Source organism: Canis lupus, chromosome 5 (assembly GCF_003254725.2).
Source record: "Canis lupus dingo isolate Sandy chromosome 5, ASM325472v2, whole genome shotgun sequence".
Lineage (NCBI taxonomy): Eukaryota > Metazoa > Chordata > Mammalia > Carnivora > Canidae > Canis > Canis lupus.
This window is the reverse complement of record NC_064247.1, coordinates 33,559,322-33,575,658: the sequence shown is the minus strand read 5'-3', so window position 1 is coordinate 33,575,658 and position 16,337 is coordinate 33,559,322. Positions and strand designations below refer to the sequence as shown.

Here is a 16,337-nt window from a genome sequence, read left to right as displayed (position 1 = left end):
CTTCCATACGTACAGCAGAGCAAGGGCAGGTTCATGTCTTTGGATGCATACCTTGCATGCTCCACCTGGCACGATTTCACGGAGATGGTTTGCATCTGCTTGATTGGGGTGCAGCAGCCTCTGTAGGGTTGGGATGCCACAGGTGGTCCACATTTGTGCCTGTGCTTAGCCACTCAGCACGGTGACTTCTCAAACCCTCCCATCCTCCCAGGAAAGGGCCCTTTATTCCAGAAGCCAGAAGCCAGAGACAAAGTCTTCTACCTTATAATCAGGTAAGTATAGGATATTGGATTTAGAAGGGTCTCATTTTACAATTGCAAAAATGTCTCCTAGCTGGGTCTGACATGGTTCTAGAAATGGATTCTTTTTCAATGTCTTCTAAGATTTAGGGTATAAATGATCAACAAAAAATTACCTCTGCCTTAAATAATTAGGGATTCGTTTTTCTCACATAAGAAGTCTAGGGGTAGGCGGTCCAGAGATGGTACAGTGGCTCCACAATACTGCCAGGGACCTAAATCTTTTCATCCCTCTGTTCCATCACCTTCAGCTTGTAGATCCCATGTCTGTACACTCATGATAACAAGATGACTGCTGCACCTCCAGGCATCTCACCCATGTTCCAGGCAGGAAGAAGAGGGAGAAACAGGAATGAATGCCTTCCCAGAAACCCTCAGCAGATTTCTGAGTGAACTACAATACGTGGCCACCCAGAACTGCAAAGGAGTCTGGGAGATAGGAATATTTTCCACCAGGCACGCTTACATCCCAAGCAAAATCAGGGTTGTGTGAGGAAGAGGAGGGGGCTAAGTGTTGGATGGTCAGCTAGCAAGGTCTAGCACAGTATCAAAAGTGGAATCACACCCAGGCCTATCTCATTGCAAGGTCTGTGTTCCTCTTTGCACGGTAAGCCAGCTTCCCCACATAAATGGCTTTAGCAATTCCCCGCCCCTGCCAACAACCCCATGACTACATCAAATTCGGTATCTGCAGGTTACAAATGAGAAGACAGAGTCTCAGAAAAGTCACACATTCAGTCACCGGCAGAAACACCACCAGAGCCCTAATCTCCTTAGCCCAAATTTTGATCATTTTCTGCTGTGCCGTAGTTCCCAAAGCCCGGCTGTGCATCTAGGTCATCTGAGCGTATCCAAGATGACAGGTGCCTAGGGTTCTAGGTCCATCAGAACCTCCTGGCTGAGGCCCAGAAATCTGGGCTTTTTTAACGATTTTATTTATTTTTGCAAGAGACAGGGAATGAGCATGAGCCAGGGGGAGGGGCAGAGGCAGAAGCAGGCTGCCCCCTGAGCAGGGAGCCCGACCCAGGGCTTGATCCCAGGACCCTGAGATCATGACCTGAGCCAAAGGCAGATGCTTAGCAAACTGAGCCACCCAGGTGCCCCAGAAATCTGTATTTTTAATGCAATCTTCACCTCCAATTTACAAATGACACAGTGACAGCTCTGCAACTTGCTGGAGGTCAACAGCAAGGAAGTGGCGGAGCTGGGACCCAAATGCAGCCTGGTGGCACCAGAGCCTGCGACTTTAACCACCATGTTCAATGGCTAAGTAACAGGAGAAAAGGAGGGAAATTCAGTATTAAGATTGAAGGCAGCTATCACCGGAGATTTCCTGGGATGTAGGCAAAACTTACTACACAGAACATGCAATAATATTAAAATAAAAACACAGGTGTGTCCCCCCCTCATGTAAACAAAAGGAAAAGGGACAGGATTTGGGTGTAAGAAAGGATTTAAGTAAGTGTGGTTTGACCTGAAGAAGGAAGGAGGAGGAGGAGGCCAAGCGATGTGAGAGTTGAAGGATCTGAAAGATTTTAAGGGGGAGGATACTGAGAAATTCATGTTGGGGCCCCTTTGTTAATAGGTGACAACCCTCCATGTGTGAAGAATTATGCTCCTGGTCATGGGGAACCCAAGAATAAATCAAACGCATAATCCCTCCCCTCAAGAAGCTGATGGTCTCAGAGGGGGAGGTTTACAGGACATCATGGAGAAAGCCACGCCAAGAGCATCGTAGGTGTTAAAAAAAAAAAAAAAAAAAAAAAGGACAGATCATTCCTGACTCAAGAATTCGAGGACGATTTCATGGGGATGACATTTAGGCCAAGCTAATGGGTAGAGAGAGGGTGGTGCCTCGGGGAAAGGCAAGAAATACAGTTTAGCTGGAGCAAAAAGCATGTAGCGCAGTGCAGACAAGGCTGGGGAAAGAGCTTAGGGCCATGTCACGGAAGCCCTTGATTCTGTACACTTTGGGTGAACCGTGGAAGGTTCTAGACAGGGATCTGACAGGTGAGGACTATACTGAGATTTTTTTTTATCAGCTTTATTGAAGTATTATTTACATATAACAAAACACACATATTCAGAGTACAACTTGATACCCGTTGACATCTATACACATACACACCTATGAAGCCATCACCACAGTCAGGGTAGTGAGTCTAGCCATCACCCCTGAAATTTCCTCCCGGCCCCTTTGTAATCCTTCCTCCTCCCTGGTCCTAAACAGTCACGGGTCTGTTCCCTGTCACTCTGCAGTGGTCACACTTACACTTACAGTTTTGTTACAGCCAAAGAGTACACCTCAGAACCAGAGAAAAGAGGGGCACCTGGCTGGCTCGGTTGGTCATAAGTGTGAGCCCCGTGTTGGGCATAGAGATTATACTTAATTAAAAAAAAAAAGAACATAAAGATAAAAGAATCAACCAAAAGAAAACACGTGTGGGGCAAGTTTAGGAGGATCAAACTTGACCCTTTGTGAAGGGTCAGGTCACCCACCCCCCCAGCCCTGTGGAGTCAAGCACAGCTAGCTCTTAGAACATTGATGTCCAACAGTGTGCAGAGTGCTGCCAATGGGGGGCGGGGGAGGGGGGGCACCAAGCTTCAGTGTCCATGGCTTTTCCTGGGGCTTCTTTACGGACCCCATGATTCCTTGAATCTCAGACTTCATTCCATCTTCCGTCCCCCTCTCCTCCCCAGATGTCAGGCTGATTTCACAAGGCTCAAAGCCCCAGACTTCTAACCACACAGTTGGTCTTTCTGCCTGCCCACCCCCCTCACCCTCCCACCCCCGCTTTGCTCTCCCACCATACTGCCTCTGCCTCACCTCCTTAGCATAACCACCAGTGCACTCTGAGAAGCCCACCGTGAGTAACAAAGCACACTTATTATTTTTAAAAAGATCTTATTTATTTATTCATGAAAGACACACAGGGAGAGAGGCAGAGACACAGGCAGAGGTCCCTGCAGGGAGCCCGATGCAGGACTGGATCCCAGGACCCCGGGATCATGACCTGAGCAGAAGGCAGATGCTTAACCACGGAGCCACCCAGGTGCCCCAGTCCTAACACATCCTGGTTCCATCTAAGAGGAAAGCAAACTGAGTAAGCCCATTAACCTTTATACTCAGGCTTATTTAGACTATTATTTTCCAAGCGAGTTGTACAGAACACTTAATCCTAGTGTGGTAGGGACGCCTGGGTGGCTCAGGGGCTGAGCGTCTGCCTTCCGCTCAGGTCATGATCCCGGGGTCCTGGGATCAAGTCCCACATTAGGCTCCCTGCAGGGACTCTGTCTCTGCCTCTCTCTCTCTCTCTCTCTCTCTCTCTCTCTCTCTCTCTCTCTGTGTGTGTGTGTGTGTGTGTGTGTGTGTGTGTGTGTGTCTCTCATGAATAAATAAAATCTTTAAAAATAATAATAAAGATTTTATTTACTTATAATAAATAAGGCAGAGACACAGGCAGAGGAAGAAGCAGGCTCCCTGAGGGGAGCCCAATGTGGGACTTGATCCCAGGACCCCCGACCACACCCTGAGCCCAAGGCAGATGCTCAACCACTGAGCCACCCAGGCGTCCCAGCAGGTGAATTTTGTATGAGGGAAACAAGGTTGGAGACACAGACTGGATCCAGATTCTGGATGCCCTAACTGCCAACCTATGGGAAGGGGAGCTCTCAGAGGTTGAACCATGCCTCCCCTCTCTGGGCCTAACACCTGTGTACAGTAATGCTTGTAATTCTCACAGCATGGATGCTCATTTTACAGCAGGGGAAACTGAGTCTCGAGAAATTGCTTGACCTAGTTGCCCAGCATCACAACTGTTAGAGTGGTAGAGTGGTAGAGTGTGGCTTGAGCGTGGATCTGACCCCTGCAAATCCCATGGTCCTTCCTCTAAACATCACACAGCTTCTGGGAAGGTTTTACCAGCCACTAGAGACAAATGTAAGTTTTTAACCCTCTCTTGCCATTTGCCTTGTGAGCAATGGGTCTGAGTTGGGGGAGCTTTTGGGGGACAGGCAGTCTGTTTCGGGCAGACCACTGCAACCATCTAGGCAGGAAGTGTGTTAGCCAGGGTTTCTGATACCATCTTGACTAGTAATGCTAAAGCAACCATTTTCATTTCACTCCAGACCTTGAAAAGAACACATCTAAAGTTTTAAATATGATGTCTGCTGAAGGTTTTATTAAGTTTAAAAAAAAACTTCCCTTCCTCATTTTCATGCCATTTTCATCACAAGCTTTATCAAGAATTTCCTGCATCTTTTGAGAAGGTCACGTGATTTTTCTTCTCTAGTCCATTCAGGTGGTAAGTTTCACACTAACTGTTAATTCTTAGCTGACCCTTATTTGATCCTGATAAATTATGTTTAAAAACATGCATTGATGGACTCGGCTGAAAAGAAGATTTTTGCGTAAATGTTCACTTTGCTTTTTCTTTCCTTTCACTTTCCTTCACTAGTTTTGCCTTTATACCAGCCTCGCCTTTATATTTTCTATTTTCTATGCAACTCATGTAAGAGTCAGCTGGTCAACGAATGGTAGAACTGTTTGTAGCCAGCTGTCAGTAGAATAAGTTTTCCTATATGCAAGCTCTTCTACAGTTATCTCTCTGTTTGTCCATATGACATTTTACATTTTTGTATATTTTTTTAATCCGTTTTCAAATGCATTGGTGTATTGTCGAGACATAAACTTGTGCTTGCATACTCAACACGCATTCTTCTCTCTCTTCTACCCAAATTGTGTTCCTGGCAGCAAGTGTGTTCAAGTGAAATGCTTACCTTCCCAGATTCCCTTGCAGGTGGAAATCTGCACAGAATGTCTGGAGAAGTCTTTGCTTTCCCCGGGCATAGGCTTCACCTCCTCTAGGGACTCGGCCTACGCCTCTTCTTTTCTGAGAGGAGAAACAGCTCTCTGGCAACTCTAAGTTGACAAGCATGAACAAAAAATATGCCACACTTAGCTGAACATGGTCCTTTTTGCTTAGCTACTCTTATCAGAGATTTATGTTTAGAGTTGTCAAAAGACATGTTTTGAGTTTTGTTAATTTTGTCCGTTGTTTTTGTTTTCTTCATTTCTGCATTAGCTTTGTTGTTTGGTTGCTTCCTTTCTTCTTGTTTTTGTGAGTTTACTCTGTTACCTTTTCCCCCTTGGGTTACACACTCACCTCTTTTGTTCTAAGCATTTCTTGCTTTCTAATAAAAGTCAAAAATATTCATTTCCCTTATGTTTTGCATTAGTACACACTTTGACATTGCAATTCAGTTCCAAGTATTTCATGATTTTTCTTGTCGTTTCTTCTTTAGCCCAAAGATAGTTATCATTTTTTTCTAGGAATATGGGATTCTTAAATGTTCTGTTTTTACTAGATTGTATCTTTATTTCATTATAGTTGGAAAATATAACTAATATCATCTTTTGTAATATGTGGAGATTTCCTTTATTTGTTAGGTATAAAAAGGTATGTGTATCAAATGTGCACATGTTTTAGCTCAAGATTATTGATTGTATTAGTCAGTTATTCTATCCTGGTTATTTTGGGTCTGCTTGTGGTATCATACTCTGGGAGTTGTGCTAAGACCTCCAAATATAATTATTGTTATATCCATTTCCCCATGTTAGCGATTTTTTTAATGTATTTTGAGGCTACATTGCTGGGTGCATATTTGCTTATGATTGGTATTTATTTTTGATTTATTATTCCTTCTTAATATAGAACCTCTCCATTTGTCCCTTATTTTTACCCTAAATTCATTTTTATTTCTGATGTTAAAATTGCTACCCTGGAGTTATTTCTTTCCCTAATGTGCCAGGCTTTTTTAACATTTGGTTTTCCAATTTTGCTTATATGGTCCTTGCTAACAATATATTATTGTGTCTTGGTTTTATATCTACTCAGAAAGCCTCCATATTTTGATCTGTGAGTCTGACACATCCTCACTTTTATTTATTAACTTTACTTTAGGACACATTTCTGCTGAATCATTTTGTGTTTTCTATTTATTGTACTTTTCTTTCTACTCCTTTCCACCTTTGGAATAGTTTAAAGTTTCCTTCCCTGGATTCTTCTGCTTTCTGTTGCCAAGATCAAATTATTCTGTAGAAAATAATACGTTCTATTTATGCCCTTCACATGGTTAACCCTAATGTATCATGACCCTTATATTTACTCTTTCCCCTGTCAATTTCTTAACCTTGACAGCTCTAGATGTTTCCTTAAGCAAGACACATTTCATTACCCTCTAGTCTTTTCTCCTCCCACCAGTTCCCTATTCCCCTCCCTCCAACCATGCTTCCAGTCTAGTGTGTTATACTTCTAAGATATCTGTAATATATACATATTTTTCAGGAGAGACACATTGCTAATTTAAGTAACATTACATTTTTCTAAGTTATATTCTCTTTTTTACTTTGTATAACTTATTGCTTCATCCTGGATTCATTTCCCATCTTGCTGAAGTGCTTCTCCTTTAAAAATGCTTTCAAGGGAGATTGGCTTCTGAAATGGTAAAGTGAGGATCTTGGTGAACCACTCTCCCATAAAAACAACAAAAATACTGGCAAAACAACTAACGCCAACCATTTCAGAATTCTGGAAAGGTGCCAAAGCCACCAAATGAACTGGGAATCATCAATCCAAGAGAAATTACTGAACTTCAATAAGACAGTGGTGCTTGTCACATTTTAACTTGGGGTTATTCTTATCCTCTCTCTCTACTCAGCTTGGTGGCCCAGTAGCCATGAAACATCAACAGTCTCAAAGCTAAAGGAGAGGACTAACTTCTTTTGGAGCTCTGTTAAGAGCCCCATCCCTAGAGCACAGTCATTATTTTGTCCACTTTTGCAGCTACCTGGAAAACCTTCATTGCCAAAGTGCTGTGGTTACAGCTTGGCTCAGGGGGGGAATAAAAACTATATTTAGGGCACTACCAAAAACAATAGCAATCTGCTGGCAACACATCAGCTACCAAAGCGTGTGATTTTGGTTAGAGGAAACAAGGATCTGGCCAACACCAACAAAAGTTTAAGAGTAAGCTCTGGATAACTAGAAAATCATAGAGAACTTTGAAAAGTTCCAATGCATTCCTGGGGATCTAGAAGGCTGCACAGTGTGTATACTTGGGAAAGACCTCAGAAAGTAGTAGGCCCCAGTCGCTCACCTCTGGCTGACCTTCAGGCCCTGTGTAGTCAGGATGAGCGAGCTAAAGCTGTTTGGTAAACTGAAGTTTGATGTGTGCCTTCAGAGATAGCTCCCCTTGTCAAAGAGTAGGAGACACATAGAGAAGGCATTTAGGGAAGTCTTTGGACCAATCCCTGGTTCACCACCAAATTATACTGAATGAAGAGTGAACCCTAGAAAACCAGACTTAAAACTAAGAACTGTAAGAAAAAAATAATAAAGGCTAGCAGAGAAGTTAAGAGCTGCACACTACAAGGAACATAGAATTAACAGAAATCATTTAGGAAATTCACTAAGCAAATAAGCAGCCACAGGAAAAACAATAATAGGGCAACCCAGCTGGCTCAGCAGTTTAGCACCACCTTCAGCTGGAGACCCAGGATCCAGTCCCATGTCGGACACCCTGTATGGAGCCTGCTTCTCCCTCTGCCTGTGTGTGTCTCTCTCTCTCTTTCTCTCTGTCTCTCATAAATAAATAAAATCTTTAAAAAATAATAATAATAAACAACGACAACAACAAACCTGGGAGAGGGAATCTGATTTTAGGTGTTACCATATATTATTTTAAATGTCTAACTTTACACAAAAATTTACAAGCTCTGCAAAGAAACAGAAAAGAATGCCACATGCAAAATAAACTAAACAGCCAACTAAAAATATCACTGAGGGAGCACAGATGTTTAACTTAGTAGACAAAGACTTGAAATCAGCTATTATAAATATGTTTAAAAAACTAAAGGATGCCATGTCTTAAGAATTAAAGGAGGGGCACCTCGGTGGCTCAGTCAGTTAAGCGTCTGCCTTTGGCTCAGGTCATGATCCTGGGGTCCTAGAATCAAGCCCTACATCAGACTCTCTGCTCAGTGGGGAGTCTTCTTGTCCCTCTGCATCTGCCCCTCCCTCCCACTCATTCTGTCTTGCTCAAATAAATAAATCTTTAACAAAAATTAAAGGAAAGTATGAAACAGTGTCTTACCAAATAGCAAAATCAACAACAAAATTACCCCCCAAAAAATTGAAAAGGAATTCTGGAGCTGAAAAGTACAATTATTGAAATGAAAAATTCACTAAAGGGACTAACTAGTAAATTTGAGCCGTCCAAAGAAAGAATCAGCAAATTTGAAGATAGGTTAATAGAGATTATCCAGTCTAAACAAAAGACTAAAAAAAAAAGAAAGAAAAACAGGACTTCAGAGACCTGTAAGGTACCATCAAGGATAGCAATATACACTTAATTTGAGCCCCAGAAAAAGAGAAAAATAAAGAGAATAAAGAATACTTGAAAAAATAATGACTAAAGACTTCCTGAATTGATGAAAACACCTAATGTACACATCCAAGGAGCTTGAAAAACTCCAAGTAAAATAATTCAAATAGATCCACACCTAAACACATCATAGTTCAACTGGTGAAAGTCAAGGGCAAAAAAATCTTGAAAATAGCATAAAGAAAACTATTTCTCATACAAGTGAGCTTCAATAAGATTAACAGCTGACTTCTATCAGAAATCATGGAGGTAGAAGACAGTGGAATGATATCTTCAAAGGGTTGAAAGAAAAAGGCCATCAATTCTATATGCAGCCAAATTCTCCTTCAAAAGTGAAGGAGAAATTAAGATATTCCCAGACAAACAATACAGATAACTTGTCACTAGAAGATCTGTTCAGAAATGCTAAAGGGAATCCTTAAGGCTGATATGAAGGGACACCAGACAGTATCTTGAGTACACATGAAGAAATAAAGAGCAGCAGGAGAGGTAACTATATACATAAATATAGAAGACAATATAAGTGTATTTTTGTTTTAATTCTTTTCTTCTCCTATGTTATTTAAAAACAACTGCGTAAAGTACCAATTATAAAACCTCATTGATTGGCTTATAATATCTAAAGATGTAATTCGCACAATAATAATAGTATAAAGAAGGAGTTAAGGAATGAAGGTATACTGGAGCAAAAGTTTTGTAGACTATTGAAATTAAGTTATTATCCATCCAAACTAGATTGTTTTAAATTAAAATGCTTATTATAGTCCCCAGGGAAGCCACTGAATAAATAATTTGTTAAATAGTTTCAAAGAAGGTATTGTTGTGGTAAACTTTTTGAGGATATATATGCCTGACAATATTTTTAATTCATGGCCACATTTTTTTAAGATTATGTATTTATTTATTTGGGAGAGACCAAGAGAAAGAGAGACAACAGAAGAGGGAGAGAGAGAACCAGACTCCCTGCTGAGCAGAGAGCTTGATGTGGTCCCAGGACCTCAAGATCATGACCTGAGCCAAAGGCAGACACATAACTGACTGAGTCACCCAGGCGTCCTTCATGGTCACATTTAATAACAGTTAAAATGCACAAAATAATTCTAGGGTTTGAAAAGTTCTAAGTCCTCTGAAATACTCCATTGTTATCTTGCATCCAGTTTGACGTTGAGAAGTCTGATGTCAACATATTTATTGTTTCTTGTAGGTGATTCTCTTTCTCTCAGGAAGCTTTTAGAATCTTCTCTTTCAACAATAAAATAACATAATATATGAGAATAAATTTAACCAAAATAAAGGTACAAGACCTGTATAAAGAAAACTTTAAAACTCTGTTGAAGAACAAAAGAAAAAAGACTGGAACCCGTGAAAAAGCATATCATGTGTTTTGACAGGTAGACTCAACATCACAAAGATGTCACTTCTCTCTACCCAGTGGCAATAAGGTGTACAGCAATCTTCCCACAGTAATGTGAAGGAGAGAAATGAAACAATATGACCTCACTCTAGATATCTGGCCCTCTTCTGCTCTAGGCTGCCAAGGGGGAGGGAGGGAGGGAGGGAGAGAGAGAGAGAGAGAGAGAGAGGGAGGGAGAGAGAGAAGCATTCAACCACCAACTACTTTCTCCCTCACTAAGGTTTTCCTCTCAGGTTTTTGGTTTTTTTGTTGTTTGGCTTGAACAACAGAAATTTAGGGGCACTTGGATGGCTCAGCAGTTGAGTGTCTCCCTTTGGCTCAGGGCATGATCCCGGGGCCCTGGGATTGAGTCCCGCATCAGGGTCCCCTCAGGGAGCCTGCTTCTCCCTCTACCTGTGTCTCTGCCCCTCTCTCTGTGTCTCTCATGAATAAATAAATAAAATCTTTTTTTTTAAACCCAGAAATTTAATTTCTCACAATTCTGTAGGCTAGAAGTCTGACATCAAGGTGTTGTCAGGGCTGGTTTCTTCTGAGACCTCTCCTTGGTTTGCAGATGGCCTTCTTCTCCCTGAGTCTTCATGTACTCTTCCCTCCATGAACATCTGTGTCCTAATCTCCTCTCTTAAACAGACACCAGTCTTCTTAAATTAGGATTCACTTTAGTGACCCTATTTTACTTTAATCTTCTTTTTATTTTTTATTTATTTTTTTAATTGAGTAATGTTAACACATACGGTTACTTGAGTTTTGGGCATACCACATAGTGATTTGACAAGTTTATATGTTGTTGTGTTCACCAAAAATGTAGTTACCATCTGCCACCATACCATGCTATTACAACACTGCTGATTAGATTGCCTGTGTTGTATCTTTTATCCCTATGACCCATCCTTTCCATAACTGAAAGCCTATGTCTGCCACTCACCCATTTTGCCCATCCTCCTGTCTCCTGCCCTGCTGGCCACTGTCCATTTGTTCTTTGTACTTATAGGTATGATTCTGTTTTGTATCGATTTGTTTATTTGTTTGCTTTTTAAAAATTCCACCTATGAGTGAAATCATCAAGTATTTGTCTTTTATAGCCTGGCTTATTTCACTTAGCATAATATCCTCTAGGTCATCTACCTTGTCACAAATGGCATGATCTCATCCTTTTGTATAGCTGCATAATATTCCATTGTAAATACACACCATACCTCCTTTATCCACCCATCCAATCAGTGAACACTTAGGTTGCTTCCATGTCTTGGTTCTTGTAAATAATGCTGCAATAACCGTAGGGGTATGTATCTCTTTTTGAATGAGTGTTTTCATTTTCTTTGGGTAAATATCCAGTAGTGGAATTATTAGATTGTATGATATTTCTATTTTTAATTTTTTGAGGGAACTCCATACTGTTTTCCACAGTGTCTGTACCAATTTATATGTCCACCAACAGTGTACACAGGTTGCATTTTCTCCACATCATTGCCAAGACTTGTTATTTCTTGTCTTTTTTATTTTAGCCATTCTGATAGGTGTGAGGTAATATCTCATTGTGGTTTTTATTTTCATTTCCCTAATAATTAGTGATGTTGAGCATCTTTTCATGGATCTGCTGGCCATTTGTATGTCTTCTTTGGAAAAAAAATGTCTATTCAGGTCATCTACCCATTTTTTAATCAGACTGGGGGTTTTTTGGTATTGAGTTGTATAAGTTCTTTATATATTTTGGATATTAACCCCTTATTAGATATATCATTTGCAACTGTCTCCCCCCATTCAGTAGCTTGCCTTTTTCTTTAATTGATGGTTTCCTTTGCTGAGCAAAAGCTTTTTATTTTGATGTGGTCCCAATAGTTAATTTTTTATTTTGTTTCCCTTGCCTTGGGAAATATATCTGTAAAATTAGTCCAATGGCCAATGTCAGAGAAGCTTACTGCCTGTATTCTTTTCTAGGATTTTTATGATTTCAGGTCTCACATTTAGGTCTTTAATCCATTTTGAGTTTATTTTTGTGTATGATGTTAAAAAGTGATCAGTTTTATGCTTTTACATGTAGCTCTCCAGTTTTCCAAGCACCATTTATTGAAAAGACTGTCTTTTCCCCTTTATATATTCTTGCCTCCTTTGTCATGGATTAATTGACCATGTAAGTGTGGGTTTAGTTCTGGGTTTTCTATTCTGTTCCATTGATCTATGTCACTATTTTTGTGCCAGCACCATACTGTTTTGATCACTACAGCTTTGAAGTATATCTTGAAAGATTCTGATACCCACGGTTTGCTTGTCTTTCTCAGGATTGCTTTGGCTATTCAGGGTCTTTTGTGGTTCTATACAAATTTTAGTATTACTTGTTCTAGTTTTGTGAAAAATGCTGTTGGTATTACATTGAGTCTGTAGATTGTTTTGGGTAGTATGGATATTTTAACAGTATTAATTATTCTAATCTGTGAGCATGGAATATATTCATTTGTTTGTGTCATCTTCAATTTCTTTCATCAGAGTACAAGTCTTTCACTTCCTTGGTTAAGTTTATTCCTAGGTATTTTATTCTTTTTGGTGCAATTGTAAATATTTTCCTCTTAGCTTTTGTGTTCATTTCAGAGGTCCATCAACCTCCCTCCCACCTCCCAAAGCATTTCTAGGGATAGGGGCAAAGAAATTCTCCTGGTTTTCAATCTTATGGGAAACCTGAAGTTAGCCTCATTTGGAATCCTGGTTTTGCTATGGCTCAGGATGAACTTAAATCTCCAAGTGTCCTTTTTTTCCCTTCTACCTGATGAGAAGTTTGGAATAGATGATCTCAAGTGGTGGTTCTAGCTCTAAAATTCTATGATTCTGTATAGTAAATGAAGAGGTGGCAGGTAAGAGAGATTGATATTTTAAGACTACACAGTTTCCAAGGAGATAAAGAGGCATATGAGGGAACACCCAAAGAGAGAGTTATTAGCAAAAATAGACGTCAAGTTTGGAGGGTGGATGTCAATCAAGTTTCAGAGAACAAGGGGAAGAGGGAGGACGCTGGCAGAGGTTCACAAGGGAAGGGAAAACCTGTGATTGAAAGGAGGTTAAGAGGAGAACCAGCAAGTACTGAGAATAACAAACACAACTAATCATCATGGGAGCAGATGCAAAAGTATTTCCTTTTAAATTTATTATCAAATATTTCTGATATAACAAAGTATGCAGAATAATAAAATGGACACTGTGTCCCCAGTGTCTAGTCTAAAATATGACTCATTACCAATTTATAGTAACCCTCCATCAGCACCAAGAAGTAGTAACTATCATCCTGAATTTGTCGACTATCATTCCCCATCGTTCTTCACATTTTTATTACATATGTGTGTATTCAGAGGCAATACTTTATCTTTTAAAAATCAGGTTGGATGTTTGAAGATGGAGAAGTATAGACTATGCAAATACTTATCTGAGGTAAAGCAAAGCGTCCTTGATGAAGTCCTTGTCCCTGGCAAGGAGAATAATAAAATGGGTGGAATAACTTGGATCAGAGCATAAGAAGCTTCTTCCTGGGGAACCTGTATGGCTCAGTGGTTGAGCATCTGCCTTCAGCTCAGGTCGTGACCCTGGAGTCCTGGGATTGAGTCCCACATCAAGCTCCCCACAGGGAGCCTGCTTCTCCCTCTGCCAGTCTCTGCCACTCTCTGTGTATCTCTCATGAATAATTTTTTTTTAAAAAGAAGCTTATTCCTACTCATGTAGGTCTCTCCTAGGTGACAAGGTCACTGGTGAATCTCCCATAGTTGGACCAAGAGCATCGGCCAGCTTCCTGACCCAGGGAGAGGGCCACACTCCTAGAACACCAAGATCAGAAGGAAAAAGAAAAAGGAAAAGGAAAAAGTAGCCACTGCTGAGCAGAGCTGTTAGTTTGGACCAGTGGGAATTCTGTTCTCAGAAACACAAGCATTGGGAAATTGGGCATCAGAACACAGCAGGGAGTCATTTACTATTTCAAGGACAAGCCATGGAGAAGGCTGAGGTTTGGGGCCAGGTTCCAAGATCAGAGTTGGCCCATGACTAGCCAGTAAGAGGCAGAAGCCTCTTCCTTTTGCTGCAAGATGCCCTTGAAACAGCCTCTGTTGGAGCCTGTCATCCTCAGGCTCTGCAAACTGGCAAAATAGGGTAACAGAACCTTTCCTGGGTTCAATGAGATGGCTGCCTTGCACAATTCTGTTAGTGAAAACCCACCTGGGCCATGTTTAGACACCCGACCTGGCAAGGAACATAACTAAGGCCCAAACTCCAAGATAGCAAACAAATTAAAATGCACTGCTGTCAACACTAAACACAATTTGGAGGGGGAAAGTGAGAGGATTTTTATAATCTCACTTTTGAAATTGTCAATGAGTATAACTCATTTAGTTTGCAATTTGCTTTGATTTTTTTCCCAAAAATCTGTTCATAATTGGAAATTCTTGAGAAGTGAGAAAATCAGATCCACAGATTACTTTCAAATGTGTGAAATGCTAAAGTTGAAAAACTCATAAAGTTGGAATATTACGTTTGTATGCTTTTAATTAAACATTTATCCTTTATTTTGTGGCTTCCTTTTCATATTTTAGAGCCAATAATCATTTCCAGGCTTCAAACATGGTTGCAGGCTCTTGAAAAGCTCATAGACCTTGAGCTCTGTATCTATAGGTCCTGGAGGATAAACAACCCAGTAGAGGAGTTTTTACGGGAGGTGCCTTGGTCTGTGGACACGGACTGGTTCCTTTGTACCACCTCCTTATCCCTCCCCACGCATGGCCACTTGAGGTGGTGGTGAGGGGAATGCCCTGAAGACAACAACCCCAGATGTGGTCACCAGAAGTCTGTTTATTCTCTGCTCCCTCCCTCAACCACTGTAACAGTGGGGACTTTCCTTTGTTCGCTGCTGTATCCTCCCCACCTAGAAGAGTGTCAGGGACAGTATAGGCACTCAACACGAGTCCTCGTTGAGCACACCATCAGCTCTGGAAACAGGATTGAATGGTGGATAAATTGGGCTCCAGCTGTATCAGTATGATTTGAATGATGTCTAACGAGAACGTATTCACTTATTGTTCTTCTAATTAAAAGAGAATATAATTTTACAATGAGATATCACCTCACACCCAATCAGGATGGCTACAATCGAAAAAAACAAATAAGATGAGGATGTGCAAAAATTGGAACCCCTGTGCATTACTGGTGGAAATGTAAAATGGTGCAGCCACTATGGAAACAGTATGGCACTTCCTCAAAATATTGAAAACAGAATTACCATATGACCCAGCAATTCCATGTCTGGGTATCTACCCAAAAGAACTGAGAGCAGGTTCTTTTTCTTTTTTTTTTTTTTTTAAGATTTTATTTATTTACTCATGAGAGACACACAGAGAGAGGCAGAGACATAGGCAGAGGGAGAAAGCAGACTCCCTGCGGGGAGCCCCATGTGGGACTCAATCCCAGGACCCCAAGATCATGCCTTGAGCCAAAGGCAGATGCTCAACTGCTGAGCCACCTAGGCATCCTGAAAGCAGGTTCTTGAAGAGGTATTTGCACAACCATGGTCATAGCAGCATTATTCACAATTGGCAAATATGGGTGCAACTCAAGTGTCTATCAACAGACAAATGGGGACGCCTGGGTGGCTCAGCGGTTGAGCGTCTGCATTCAGCTCAGGGCATGATCCTGGAGTCCCAGGATCAAGTCTCACATCAGGCTCCTATGTGGAGCCTGCTTCTCTCTCTGCCTGTGTCTCTGCCTCTCTGTGTGTGTCTCTCATGAATAAATTAAAAAAATTTTTTTAAACAGACAAATAGATAAACAAAGTGTAGTATATACATACAATGGATTATTATTCAGCCCTGAAAAGGAAAGAAATCCTGTCACATGCTCCAACAGAAATGAACCTTGAGGCTATTATGCTGAGGAAAGTAAGCCAGTCATATAAGGGAAGGGAGAAGAAATGTGTGGGAAATATCAGAAAGGGAGACAGAACGTAAAGACTGCTAACTCTGGGAAACAAACTAGGGGTGGTAGAAGAGGAGGAGGGCGGGGGGTGGGAGTGAATGGGTGATGGGCACTGGGGGTTATTTTGTATGTTAGTAAATTGAACACCAATAAAAAATAAATTAAAAAAAAAGTAAGCCAGTCACAAAAGGACAATGCTGCATTATTCCACTTACATGAGGTACCTAGAGTCATCAAAT

At 40.9% G+C, this 16,337-nt stretch overlaps 1 long non-coding RNA gene across 2 annotated transcripts; it reads left to right on the top strand.

Annotated features, from left to right (window-relative positions):
- The first annotated feature begins 3,693 nt into the window (after positions 1-3,693).
- On the top strand, positions 3,694-14,696 carry LOC112647386 (uncharacterized). Of its 2 annotated transcripts, XR_003128307.2 has the most exons (3): positions 3,694-4,239; positions 4,536-4,603; positions 13,525-14,696. It is a non-coding gene; the product is annotated as an uncharacterized LOC112647386 (long non-coding RNA). The 2 variants fall into 2 exon arrangements; XR_003128306.2 differs by having other exon boundaries at positions 3,694-4,603.
- The last annotated feature ends 1,641 nt before the right edge of the window (positions 14,697-16,337 follow it).